We start from the raw sequence: 13,037 nt of genomic DNA on the forward strand, positions 1-13,037 counted from the left end.
AAAGTCAGTAAAAAACAAATAGACATCCTGGCACTCTCTGCTTTCAGCCATGATCCATCTGACATCAGCAATGATATCTCTGGTGGCATGGCCTCTTCTAAATGCAACTTGAGCTTTTGGTAGTTTTCTGTGGATATAATGTTTTAGCCATTTTTGGATAATTTTCAAGATTTTGTTTGCTCAAGATATTAATGATATTGTTCAGTAATTTCCAAATTATTTTAGATAACCTTTTTGGGGAACAAAAACAAATATAGATCTCTTTCAGTCAGTTGGCGAGATAGCTATCTTCCAAATTTTTTGGCACAGGCTGGTGAGCACATCGAGGCATGCATCTGTTTGTTGAAACATGTCAACTGGTATCCTGTAAATTCTTTGGGTCTTATTTTTTTACTAATGCCTTGATTAAATGATTGAATTTTTAAGCTTACCAACAATGGTCACAGATTTTGGAGTTAGAAATACTGTCTAATAGTACTTAAAGGAAACACTTTAAAAAGAAATATTGCTTATATGAAGGATATGGTATTTTTTGTTTATTATTGGTTTAATTTGGATATCCCTTATTTGAGGGTTGAGAATTTTTATTATATCTTCATTTGAATTACGATGTCCATATTTTTCCTGTTTGGTTCATAAGTTTTCTTATTTATTTCTAAAATATATATTTTTGTTGTGTATCATTGAGTTAGAATCAACTGACCTGCTCATGGGTTTTCAGAGGCAGTTAATCACACAGGGAAACGCCTATCTTTCTCCCACGAAGATAGCTGGTGTATTTGAACTGTCTGCCTTCAGGATTGCAGTGTAGCTTCTTACCACTAGGCCACCAGAACTCCCTAAATATATACTGACATAGAAACTAGGGTAATGGAGCTAGATGTGTTGGAGACAGTGAGACTGTGTCAGGATAGGGCAGAGTTTAGTACACAGGAGTTGCAGGTGACATGATGGCACATAATAACATATCTATCTAATTTATTTATTTGTGGATTTTTTTAGTTTCTATTCATTCATTGTCAGTTATATGCATTGAATATACTTCTTCCAGCCTTCCTTATCTTTTAACTTTATTTATGGCATATTTTGATGGATCTAAGGTTCCTATTTTAATGTAATCAAACTTACAATTTCCTTCTTCTTTATATTTTTTGCATCCTTAAATTTTTTTCTATTCAAAGTCATACAGATACCACCTTTAAATATTTTTATTTTTATTATTCTGCATAACAAGTTTTATTTTTTTAAGGCATATATAGACTATAAACAAAGTAAACATTTAATCATATCTTGACTTCTGCCAAATACTAGTTGTCCTAGAAATTATTCCATTAAATTTGAAGTGTTTTGTTCAATAATCATCATCTTCATCAGAATCCATTACTTTTCTTCTGTTGAATGTAACTGTTGTTTTCTTTTATGTTTGTTGGCTTACTTTGTCAAAGATTTCTATTAAACTTTGTTCTGATACCTTCCTGCTTAGTTGTCCATATCTTGCCATTTGTATAAGGTAATTCTCTACTGTTTCACTTTTTTCAGGCTTTACAAGTGCTAAGTCACTTAACCTGGCCTGGGCTGACTGATCCAAAACCTGGGCTAAGATACTGTTCCTCATTTCTGCTTCCCTGAGCTTTGCTTCCTCCATCACCAGGATCCCCGTGCTTCGCCTGCAGTTCGGCCAGCCTCTGCTTCTTCAGTGCCTCCAGCTCCTCATCCGCCATGGCCCCGCACTCCAGGCCAAGCAATGTGGCAGACTCGCTGACCACGACCACGACCACTTCTCAGGGAGTGTTGGACGCGAGCACGGCCCTCCTCCACCTTTAAATATTTTTATGTGCAAGCTGACATACTAAATTTGTTTTGCAATCAACATTTCACACAATAATTTATAAAATTAGTCTATGACATTGGTTACAATCTCTGCATGTGTTAGCATTCTCCACATTTCCTCCCTGGTTCATCTATTTCCAGTCATTGAGTTTCTCTGTCCTTCCCTGCTTTAACAGCTTTGGCTTTAGGCAAATTGTGTCCTTTTGGCCTTGTATAGTTGTTTGTTCAAAGGAGTCATTCTTCATTGTTTTATTTACCATCTATTATTTGAATGAAAGGCTCTAAGAGTGGCATTTTGTTAAATTATGATATGAGTAAAACTTTACAAAGCAAATTAATCTTCCATTCACTATTCATACACAATTTTAAATAACATCAATTAAAATATCCAATTGGCAACATCAGGATGGATGGTGAAAAGATTGAGATTGTTCACAGCTTTAGTTTGCTTGGCCCCACAGTCAACACTCTGGCACCAGTAGCCAGGAAATGAAAAGACGTATTGTGATGGGAAAGTCGGCTGTTAGGGACCTCTCCAAAGTACTGAAGAGCAATGGTGTCTCTCTGGAGAATAAGGTGCGCCTGATACAGGCCATGGTCTTTGCAATCACTTGTTATGCATCAGAGAGTTGGACAGTGACTAAGGAGGATAGAAGGAGAATTGATGCCTTTGAGCTGTGGTTCTGGAGAAGAGTATTGAGGGTACCATGGACTGCTAGGAAAACAAACATTCATCCTGGAAAGGGTCAAACTGGGCGGCCCCTTGGAGGCAAGGATTCTGAGGCTTCGTCTGACATACTTTGGACATGTTGTGAGGAGAGACCGGTCCTTGGAGAGGGACATCATTTGTGGGAGAGTGGAGGGACAGCACAGGAGGGGAAGATCCTCTATGAGATGGACTGATTCAGTGACTGGAGTAATTGGAATGGGTGTATCGGAGACGGTGAGATTGGCACAGGACAGAGCAGAGTTTAGGGTTGTTGTACATAGGGTCACTATGAGTCGCAAGCGACTCGACGGCACATAACAAACAACAAAAAACATGTCCTTGTGATTCTCATTCTCAATAATGTTCTATCCTACCCTTTCCTGCTTTTCAGGCTTTACCCATGAACAATCAGGTGATACTCTTTTGACTTTATATGGATAGTTATTCTAAAGAGTGAATGTCCCCTCTGTAAATGTTCATTAAAACTAACAAAATAGTTAAAAAAAGTGAATGTTCCTTGAATTACTGGCCACCTTAGAGGCCTGTCTATTATTTGGCTAAAAGCTGAGCCATAGGATTGAATTTTGGTCCAGATTTGAAGGGTGATTAATGGCCATAGTCTCTGAGGTTCTACTTGTCTCTAGAGGACCAGCAGGCTTCATTCTTTTTATGCTTTTGCTTTTTCTTCCACCTTCCTCCCTACTCTGTCCAGTACCTTTTACTGCCATTCCTTTTAGAGTGGTCAGCAATGGTAGCACCTAGTTTTTCTGATCTCAGGGTCATGGAAGTTGAGGTTCACCAGTTCTTTGGACCAATTTTTTCTATACATCATTGCTTTTCTTTCATTTTCTTTGTTCCATACAGAGAACAATAGTTGTAACTCAGATGGCGGCTCGCAAGCTTTTAAGACCCCAGTTTCTACTCACCACCAAAGCAAGACACAGGATGTTTTTTGGACTGTGATTCACAATTGAACTTTATGTTTCTCTGAGTATCTGACTTTCCAGTTAGAAGGCTATTTCTTAGGGGAATACTTTTCAGTGTTCCTCTAATCTCTCTCAGACCAATAAGTCTGGTCTTAAAAAAAATTCAATATTGTCCTACATGTTTTACACATTCTAACCAGGACTTTCTATCATGGTCCTGGTCAGTTCAAGCTGCTCTGAAATAACTGGAGCAAAACAAGACACCCACCCTCTTCCAAAAAAAAACCCCACCCAAAAAACAAGGCCCTAGGAATTGATGGTATACCAATTGATATATTCCAACAAACAGATGCTGCCCTAGATGTGCTCCCCAAGTTGTGCCAGAAATCTCAGGGACAATCACCTGGCCAACTGACTGGAAGAGATCTATATTTGTTCCCATTCCAAAGAAAGGTGATCTGACAGAGTGCAGAAATTATCAAACACTATCTTTACTATCACCTGCAGGTAAGATTCTGCTGAAGATTATCCAAAAAATGACTGGAACAGCACATCATCAGACAACTTCAAGCTTGGTTTAGAAGAGGCCATGGTAATAGGGATATTGTTGCTAATGTTAGATGGATCTTGGCTGAAAGTGGGGAATGCCAGAGGAATGTCTATCTGTGTTTCATTGACCATGCAAAGGAGTTAGACCTGTGTGGACCACAACAAACTGTGGCTAACTCTGAGAAGAATGGGAATCTCAGAATACTTGATTGTGCTTATGTAAAACCTATACTTGGACCAGGAGGCAGTCATCAGAACAGAGCAAGGAAACACTGCATGGTTCAAAACTGGGAAGAGAGTGTGTCAAGGATGTATCCTATCTCCATACCTTTTCAATCTATATGCAGAACAGATTATCCAGGAGGCTGAGCTCTATGAGGAGAAATGTGGTCTCAGAATTGTAGGAAGACTCATCAACAATCAGTGTTATGTAGATGACACAACCCTGCTTGCTGAAAAACTGAGGAGGACCTGAAGCACTTGTTGCAGAAGATCAAAGACTGCAGCCTTCAATATGGATTGAAGCTCAATATCAAGAAAACAAAGATTCTTACCACTGGGCTGATTGGTAGCATCATGATAGATGGGTGAAGAGATTAAGATTGCTGATAGCTTCAGCTTGCTTGGCTCTACAATCAGTACTCTTGGTACCAGCAGCCAAGAAATTAAAAGAAGAATTGCACTGGGAAAGTCTGCTGTCAGAGACCCCTCCAAAGTATTGAAGAGCAGCAATGTCAGTCTGGAAGCCAAGGTGCACCTGATACAGGCCATGGTCTTTGCAATCGACTTGCTATGTATCAGAGAACTGGACAATAACTAGAGATGACTGAAGGAGAATTGATGCCTTTGGGTTATGGTATTGGAGAAGAGATTGAATATATTCGTGGACTGCTAATAAAATGAATAGATTCATCCTGGAGAGGGTGAAGCCAGGCTACTCCTCGGAGGCAAGGATTCTGAAGCTTCATCTGGCATACTTTGAACATGTTGCAAGGAGGGACCAGTCATTGGAGAGGGATGTCATGCTTGGGATGGTGAAGGGGCAGTGCAGGAGAGGAAGACCCTAGATGAGACGGATTAATTCAGTGACTTAGGTAATGGGGGTAGGTGTGTCAGAGACCATGAAACTGGCATAGGATAGAGCAGGGGTTAGGGCTGTTATACATAGGGTTGTTATGAGTCACAGATGACTTGATGACACATAACAACAACAACAAGGCACCATCTACTTCTTCTGGTCTCAGCTTAGAGTAGGCTGTAGTCATTAGTCATTTGGACTAATTATTTCTTGGAATATTCAGGTATTTTAATTCTCCTTTAGTGGGAAGAGATCAATAGTTGCTGCTTGGTCACTTGCAAACTTTTAAGATCTTAGATGATACTAGGATGCAGAGTATTATTTGTATGACTGTGCTTTGCTCATTGATCTAAATGTTCCCTGAGACTGTGGTCCTTGTCCTTCAAGGCCAGTAGTTCAGTATTGATGGCTAAGTATATCTCCTTATGTGTTGTTTCATCATATATGAGTATGTATGCAGCATTTACAAATATATATCTAGAAATAGCTTCTAACATTCTACTATCTCTCTCTCTCCTTTCTCACCCCTCCCTCTCTGCCTCTCCCTCCCTTCTTTCTTCCCTCTCTTTCTCCCTATCTCCATAGGAGAAGGATGGACAATCTCCTCCTGTGCTATTAACTGCCTCTGAGAACCCGCCAGAGGGCCAGCTATGGGTTGGTTTTAACTCTACGGTATAAACCATCACCACCACACACACACGTGCACCCCCCACCCCCAGTCTCTGTACAATCTCCCTCAAGTATTTAACTACATATTTACCTATGTATGTATCTACTGTTCTGGAGTGTATTGTTCAAAATGGTGTTCCAATCTATTATTTATTGACTTTACCATGTGAATGAGTGGGAATATGTGAATAGGACATGTCAGCCTATCCACAGGGGATTGGCTAGTTTCACCAACCCAAAAGGGGATTACCTAGTCTCATCATTAAATTAAGTGGATCTAGCCACAGTAAAGGAGAAACCTCAGTACCAGAAAAGAGCAATCAAGAGAATGCAACTTGTCCTTCAGGAAACCAGACGAAGTAGGAGGTCCTATAGGAGAAAAAGCCATAATAGTCACAGTGGAGAACCAGAGACCTGATATATATGATAGGACCTTTGGACTGTTCCACCATTGGAACTAAAGCTAAGAGCCTTTGCCCAAGTTAGTTGGACAAATGGGGAGGGGTATAATTTGCAGGACTGAGAACCTTGTAACACTCACCTAAACCACAAGACTCAAGGCTGAGGCACTTTTAAGCACATTTCAGAAACTGTCCTGACTGTATTCTGCTACTTACCTAAATGAAAACCTTTTGACTTGCCCAACATGGTTCTGTGTGGTCTGTGGGATATCACATCAGATTCTGTGTGCCATAAACTAATAAGACTGGTGCTGAGAGTAGAAAGAGATATGGGAGTGTAGGGGGACATGTCTGACACCATAGGAATAGGTTTTGTGTTATTAATGTTGTTGATGGGGACAGTTCCCCTTTGTGAGATTGGTAAAGGTCAGATATGGCTGTCCCCATAGGACCTTTGCTTTTTTTATAATTGCTGTCAGAAGTGGAATTTGATGTGTTGGTTGCAGACTCATGGAATAGAGGAATTTTGACCTGAGACAAGGGCAGAGGCCCCCCAGCCATATGTACATGAATGAGATAAATTAAGGGTGAAGAATGAAGTTGAAACTGTTAATTCCTTGAATGGTTTATGTGTTAATGTTTTTGTTGATTTAAGAACATTTCAGAAGACTGTATTCTGCTACTAACCTGAATGAAAACCTTTTGACCGGCCCAACATGGTTCTTTGTGGTCTGAGGTCTATCACAGATTTTAGGTGTGGCAACACTGAGAGAGTAGAAAGAGGTACAGGAGTGTGGGGAACATGCCTGATGTCATGGGAATGCATTTTATGATGCTGACATTGTTGGTAGGGACCATTCCCCTTTGTGAGATTGGTAAAGGCCAGATATGGCCATCTCCTTACAACCCTTGCTCTTCTCTTCTGCCCCAGAGGAGAATGTCCCTGTTTCTCCAGCAGAGCATCTGGTGAATTTGAACCATGTACCCTCAGGATTTGCTCTTTTTACAACTGTAGTTGCAGATTTTTTTTAGGCCTTTTACCATGTTGTTGTCAAATGCTGTTAAGTTGAAGATGACTTATAGAAATCCTATGGACAATAGACCTGAACCCTCTCCTGTCCTGTGCCTTTCTCATCGCCTCTGACACACCTGAGCCCACTGCTGCAGTCACTATGTTAATTCATTTTGCTGGGAGTTTTCTTTCCCTTTGCTGACCCTCCATCTTTCCAAGCATGATGTCCTTTCCCAAGGAATAGTCTCCTCCCTTTGTAACATGTCCAAAGTATGAGAGATGAAGCTTCACCATCTTTGCCTCCAAGAATTATGGATTACAACAAATTTTAGCTAACCTTGAGAAGAATGGGAATCCAGAACACCTGATTTGCTCATGTAAAACCTATACTTAGACTATGAGGCAATCCTCAGAACAGAGCAAGGAAATATTGTATAGTTAAAAATCAGAAAAGGAGTACATCAGGGATGTGTCCTGTCTCCATACCTTTTCAATTTGTATGCAGAACAGATCATTCAAAAGGCTGGGCTTTATGAGGAGCAAGGTGGCATCAGGACTGGAGGAAGACTCATCAACACCTGCATTATGCAGATGACACAACTTTACTTGCTGAAATGAGGAGGGCTTGAAGTATTTGCTGCAGAAGGTGAAAAATTGTATTTTGCAATATGGATTGAAGCTCAACATTAAGATTCTCACCACTGGGTCGATTGGCAGCATCATGATGAAGAAGTGATTGAGACGGTTAACAATTTGAGCTTGTTTGGTTCTACAATCAACACTCTTGGCACAAGAAGTTAGGAAATCAAAAGACAAATTGCATTAAGAAAATGTGCTGCCAGAGACCTCTTCAGAGTGCTGAAGGATGTCAGTCTAGAGACTAAGGTGTGCCTGATTCAGGCCATGGCCTTTGAAATGACTTGCTATGCACCAGAGAGCTCAACAGTGACCAAGGGTGGCAGAAGAATTGATGCCTTTGAATTGTGGTGGTGGAGGAGTGTATTGAACATCTATGGATGCCAAGAGAACACACAGATCCGTCCTGGAGAAGGTGAAACCAAACTGCTCCTTGGAGGCAAGGATTCTGAGACTCTGTCTCACATACTTTAGACATATAGCAAGGAGGGACCAGTCTTCAGAGAAGAATATCATGCTTAAAATGTCAAGGGACAGTACAGGATAGGAAGATCCCGGAAGAGATGGTTCGATACAATAATTAGAATAACGAGGGTAGGTGTGTCAGAGACAGTGAGACTGGGTCAGGATAATGCAGAGTTCAGAGCTACAGTGCACAAGGTTGCTATGAATCATAGCTGACTTGATGACACATAATACTAACAAAATATATATTTCATGCAACAAAGACAAGATGCAGGGTAGGAGATGGTGGGGAAGAAAAAACAATAAAGAAAGGAGGGGAACCCAAAAAGATTGGCCTAAGTTAAGCACTAATTGTGCTGCAGTTTTCCTTTCTGGCTCCACAGACTGCCCGCACTCTGGGATGTGGGAATTCTGTCTGCTGGGCTTTGACCAACCCCACAACAAAAATATATATTTCATTACAGCTTATAAGTAAGTATTGCTCTTTCATAAAGTGAATTATTTTGGCTTATTTTTCTTCAAAACTGTCTTGGCCATTCATTTCCCTTCTTTTGATAGAAACATTAGAATAGGCTTGTCAAGATCCATGACTAATCCTACTGAAAAGTCTTGCTGGTATTATATTTAAAAATAAATTAACTTGTAGCATCCTGACATCTTTATATTAAGTCTTCCAGATACAAATGTGGTACATCTCTCTTCCTTTATTTAGATCTTGTTTAGTGTCTTTATTAAAATGTTATAATTTCTGCATTTAAATCTTTTGTAGATTAATTCCTGGTATCTTATTTTGTTGCTATCATAAATGGTATATTCTCAAAGTTGCATTTTCTGTTTGTCTTAGATGTAGAAGGAATGCAGTTGATTCTATATACAGAAAAAAATTCTGAATTTTCTTATTCTAACAATTCACCTGGGGTTTCCCTTGTGATTTCCCCCTCGACATCAGTAAATAGGAACGATTTTCTTTCTTTCTTTCTATTTTGCACCCAATGATTTAATTTTTTAGTGGCCCAGTGGTAAGAAGCTGCACTGAAATCTGGAAGGAATACGTGCCAAGTCCACGTGCCCAGAGGGAGAAGTTTGGGCCTTCTTCTCCAGGGTAACTTACTGCTTCTGAAAACCTGCTGCAGGGTCAGCTGTGAGTCAGTTCCAGCTTGATCACACACAACAACAACAATAAGCAATCTTATTGTATTGGCCAAAGTGTGTCCTATAGTGTTAACTAGAAAAGGTACTAACAAGAATGTGACCTTATCATGTTCTTTCTTTGGCATTGCCCTTATTGATCTTGATAATGGTTATTAAGGAGTTTTAGCTGATTTGCTTTACTTTTTGGCTTGGATAAGCTGTTGTTTTCCTTTTATTATTAGTTTTAGGTTTATGTTAGTCTTTCGGAAGGACTGGGGAGATTTTCTATCTTACTGGAAAAGTTTACATGACAGAGAAATGAACTTTGTTAATAGGTCCCACAAATAAGATTTTTTTTTTTCTTGGTTCCCTTGTTGTTGTTATGTGCCGTTGGGTCGCTTGCGACTCATAGTGACCCTATGCACAAGAGCCCGAAACCTTGCTCTATCCTGTGCCAACTTCACTGTCTCGGACACACCTACTTCCATAATCCAATCACTGAATCAATCCATCTCATTGAGGGTCTTCCTCTCTCGTGCTGTGTCTCCACCCTCCCAAGCATGATGTCCCTCTCCAAGGACTGGTCTCTCCATGCAACATGTTCAAATTATGTCAGACGAAGCTTCAGGATCCTTGATTCCAAGGAGCAGCCTGGTTTCACGATCTCCAGGCCAAACCTGTTTGTTCTCCTAGCAGTCCGTGGTATATTCAACACTCTTCTCCAGAACCAGATCAAAGGCATCAATTCTTTTTCTGTCATCCCAAGTCACTGTCCAGCTCTTCGATGCATAGCACGCAAATGCGAAAACTATGCCCCAGATCAGGTGTACCTTAGTCTCCAGCCTGACATTGTTACTCTTCAGTACTCTGGAGAGGTCTCTGACAGCTGACTTTCCCAATGCAATTCATATTTTGATTTCCTGGCTGCTGGTACCAAGAGTGTTGACTGTGGAGCCAAGCAAACTAAAACTGTTAACAATCTCAATCTCTTCACCATCCATAATGCTGTTGCCAGTTGGCACAATGGTGAAAATCTTTGTTTTCTTGATGCTGAACTTTAATCCATATTGAAGGCTGTAGTCTTTGACCTTCTGCAGCAAGTACTTCAGGTCCTCCTCAGTTTCAGCAAGCAGGGTTGTGTCATTTGCATAATGCAGGTTGTAGATTAATCTTCCTCCACGTTCTTCCTAGTACAGCCCAGCGTCCCAGATGATCTGTTCTGCACACAGATTGAAAAGGTATGGAGACAAAATACATCCCTGATGGACCCCTTCCCAATTTTGAACCATGCAGTGTCTCCTTGCTCTGTTCTGATGACTGCGTCTTGGTCCAAGTATAGGTTTCACATTAGCAAAATAAAATGTTCTGGGATTCCCATTCTTCTCAAAGTCAACCATAATTTGTTGTGATCCACATAGTCAAAAGCCTTTGCATAGTCAAAGAAACAGACAGACATTCCTCTAGTACCCTCTGCTTTCTGCCAAGATCCATCTAACATTAGCTATAACATCCCTAGTACCACGGCTTCTTCTAAACCCAGCCTGCACATCTGACAGTTTTCTGTTGACGTGGTGCTCCAGTTGTTTTTGGATAATTTTCAGCAGAATCTTGCTTGTATGTGATATTAATGATATTGTTCGATAATTTCCGCACTCTGTTGAGTCACCCTTCTTTGGAATGGGAACACATATCAATCTCTTCCAGTCAGTTGGCCAGGTGGCTGTCCTCCAGATTTCTTGGTACAACTTAGTAAATCTAGGGCAGCGTCTGTTTGTTGAAATATGTCAATTGGTATGCTGTCAACTCTTGGAGCCTTGTTTTTTGCCAATTCTTTCAGAGAAGCTTGAACTTCCTCCTTCATCACCATAGGCTCTTGCTCATATGTTGTTTCATGAAATTCTTCTGTGTCGGCCAATTCCTTCTGATACAGTGACTCTGTGTACTCCTTCTCTCTTCTTTTACCGCTTCTTGGATCATTTAATGTTCTGCCCAAAGCATCCTTAAGTATTGCCACTTGTGCCTTGAATTTGTTTTTCAATTCCTTCAGCTTAAGAACTGCTGAGCGAGTTCAGCCCTTTTGATTTTCTGACTCCAGCTCTCTGTGCATTTCATTATAGTATCTTGCTTTGTCACCCAAAACTGCCCTTTGAAATGTTCTGTTCAGCTCTTTAATTTCTTGATTTCTTCCTTTAGCTTTGGCTTCTCAGCACTCTAATACAATATTCAGAGTGTCATCTTACATCCATTTTGGTTCCTTTATGGGCTAAAAATTTACATACCTTTACAATATCAATTATGGTTAATTTATTTTTATTTCATTGACTTAAAACCAAGAATTTTTATCTCAGCATCATTTGAACAACATAGGCAATAATAAGCTGCAGGCTAATTTCATCTAACCAAACTGACACGAATGAGTACAGATAAAAAGAGTGAATTTTTGAAAGCATTGAAAAGGGACAGAGTAAAAAAAAAATAAAAAAAAGAAACAAGAAAAGGGACAGAGTAGAAGACGAACATGAAGATGAAAGTCATGCTGGCTCAGAAAAGGATGAAGATACGTTTAATTTGCATAACAGAGTAGTCACAAGAGAGGCATATAAATCAAAACTTTGATGAAAGTGAAATTCTACAAGAGAATGGCAATGCCTCAGTGACTTCTCAACAGATTATTTGATCTTCAACTTTTCCACAAACTGATGTTGTTTCACGTTCACTTGAGGCTGAACACAGGTTGTTAAAGAAGATGGGCTGGCAGGAAGGGAGTGAAAATGGTGAAACACATGCTTCCTTAACTAAGGATTAAATGAGAGAATTCTAAGATATTAGTGAACAGTTAAAGAAGAATGGTCTGAGAAAAAATGGTATTTTGAAAAATGGTCTGATCTGGGACTTCGAGTTTGGACCCTGGAAAAAAAGCACTTTCAAACTTCCTGTTGAGAATGATGACACAGAGACAAGTAGCAGTGACACATCAGATGACAATGATGTGTGAAGAATTTTCTTACAGCTTTAGAAATCTTAGTGTGATACATCTCTCATACTGTTTGGGGTGAATTGTGAAAATGAAGAACTATAAGTAGTAAAATACCTGATGAGAAGATGATTTTTTGGGAGCATTTCAATATGAAGAAAACCAAGAATGTAGTGTTGGACTGTGTTGAACATTATTTTTTTGTAAATGAATGTTGTAGAAATGAGGACTTTGGTTGATCCAGCATTGACTTTCTACATCACTGCAGCATTTCTCTGACTAGCAGTGTGAAGATGTAACAAATGAGATTTTCTCATTTAATAATAAAAATTGTGTCATGTTTTGCAAAGCTTCTGTCTTAATTAAATATGTCCAGGTCATAAGGGAGCTCTGGTGGCCTAGGGGAAAGAAGCCACACTGCAGTCCCAGAGTATGTGGTTCGAATCCACCAGATGCTCTGCTGGAGAAGGAGGAACAATTTCCTCCAGTACCAGTCAGATCCAATTTGATGGTACACACAAAAAAAATAATGTTGTTGTTATGTGCCATCGAGTCACTTGTGACTCATAGTGACCCTGTGTACAAGAGCCCTAAACTCTGTTCTATCCTGTGCCAACCTCACTGTCTTCGACACAACCACCCTGATTACCCCAGTCA

At 40.0% G+C, this 13,037-nt stretch overlaps 1 protein-coding gene and 2 pseudogenes across 1 annotated transcript in view; 1 reads left to right on the forward strand and 2 right to left on the reverse strand.

The window, feature by feature from the left end:
• Positions 1-13,037, reverse strand: part of CACNA1C (calcium channel, voltage-dependent, L type, alpha 1C subunit) — an 847,113-nt gene that overhangs the window by 56,821 nt on the left and 777,255 nt on the right. The gene's annotated exons all lie outside the window — the stretch shown is intronic.
• On the reverse strand, positions 1,352-1,721 carry LOC102876081 (annotated as a pseudogene).
• Positions 11,808-12,401, forward strand: LOC102875682 (annotated as a pseudogene).

Source organism: Elephantulus edwardii, unplaced genomic scaffold, assembly GCF_000299155.1.
Source record: "Elephantulus edwardii isolate Elephantulus edwardi_28Jun2011 unplaced genomic scaffold, EleEdw1.0 scaffold00096, whole genome shotgun sequence".
In the NCBI taxonomy this organism is placed as follows: domain Eukaryota; kingdom Metazoa; phylum Chordata; class Mammalia; order Macroscelidea; family Macroscelididae; genus Elephantulus; species Elephantulus edwardii.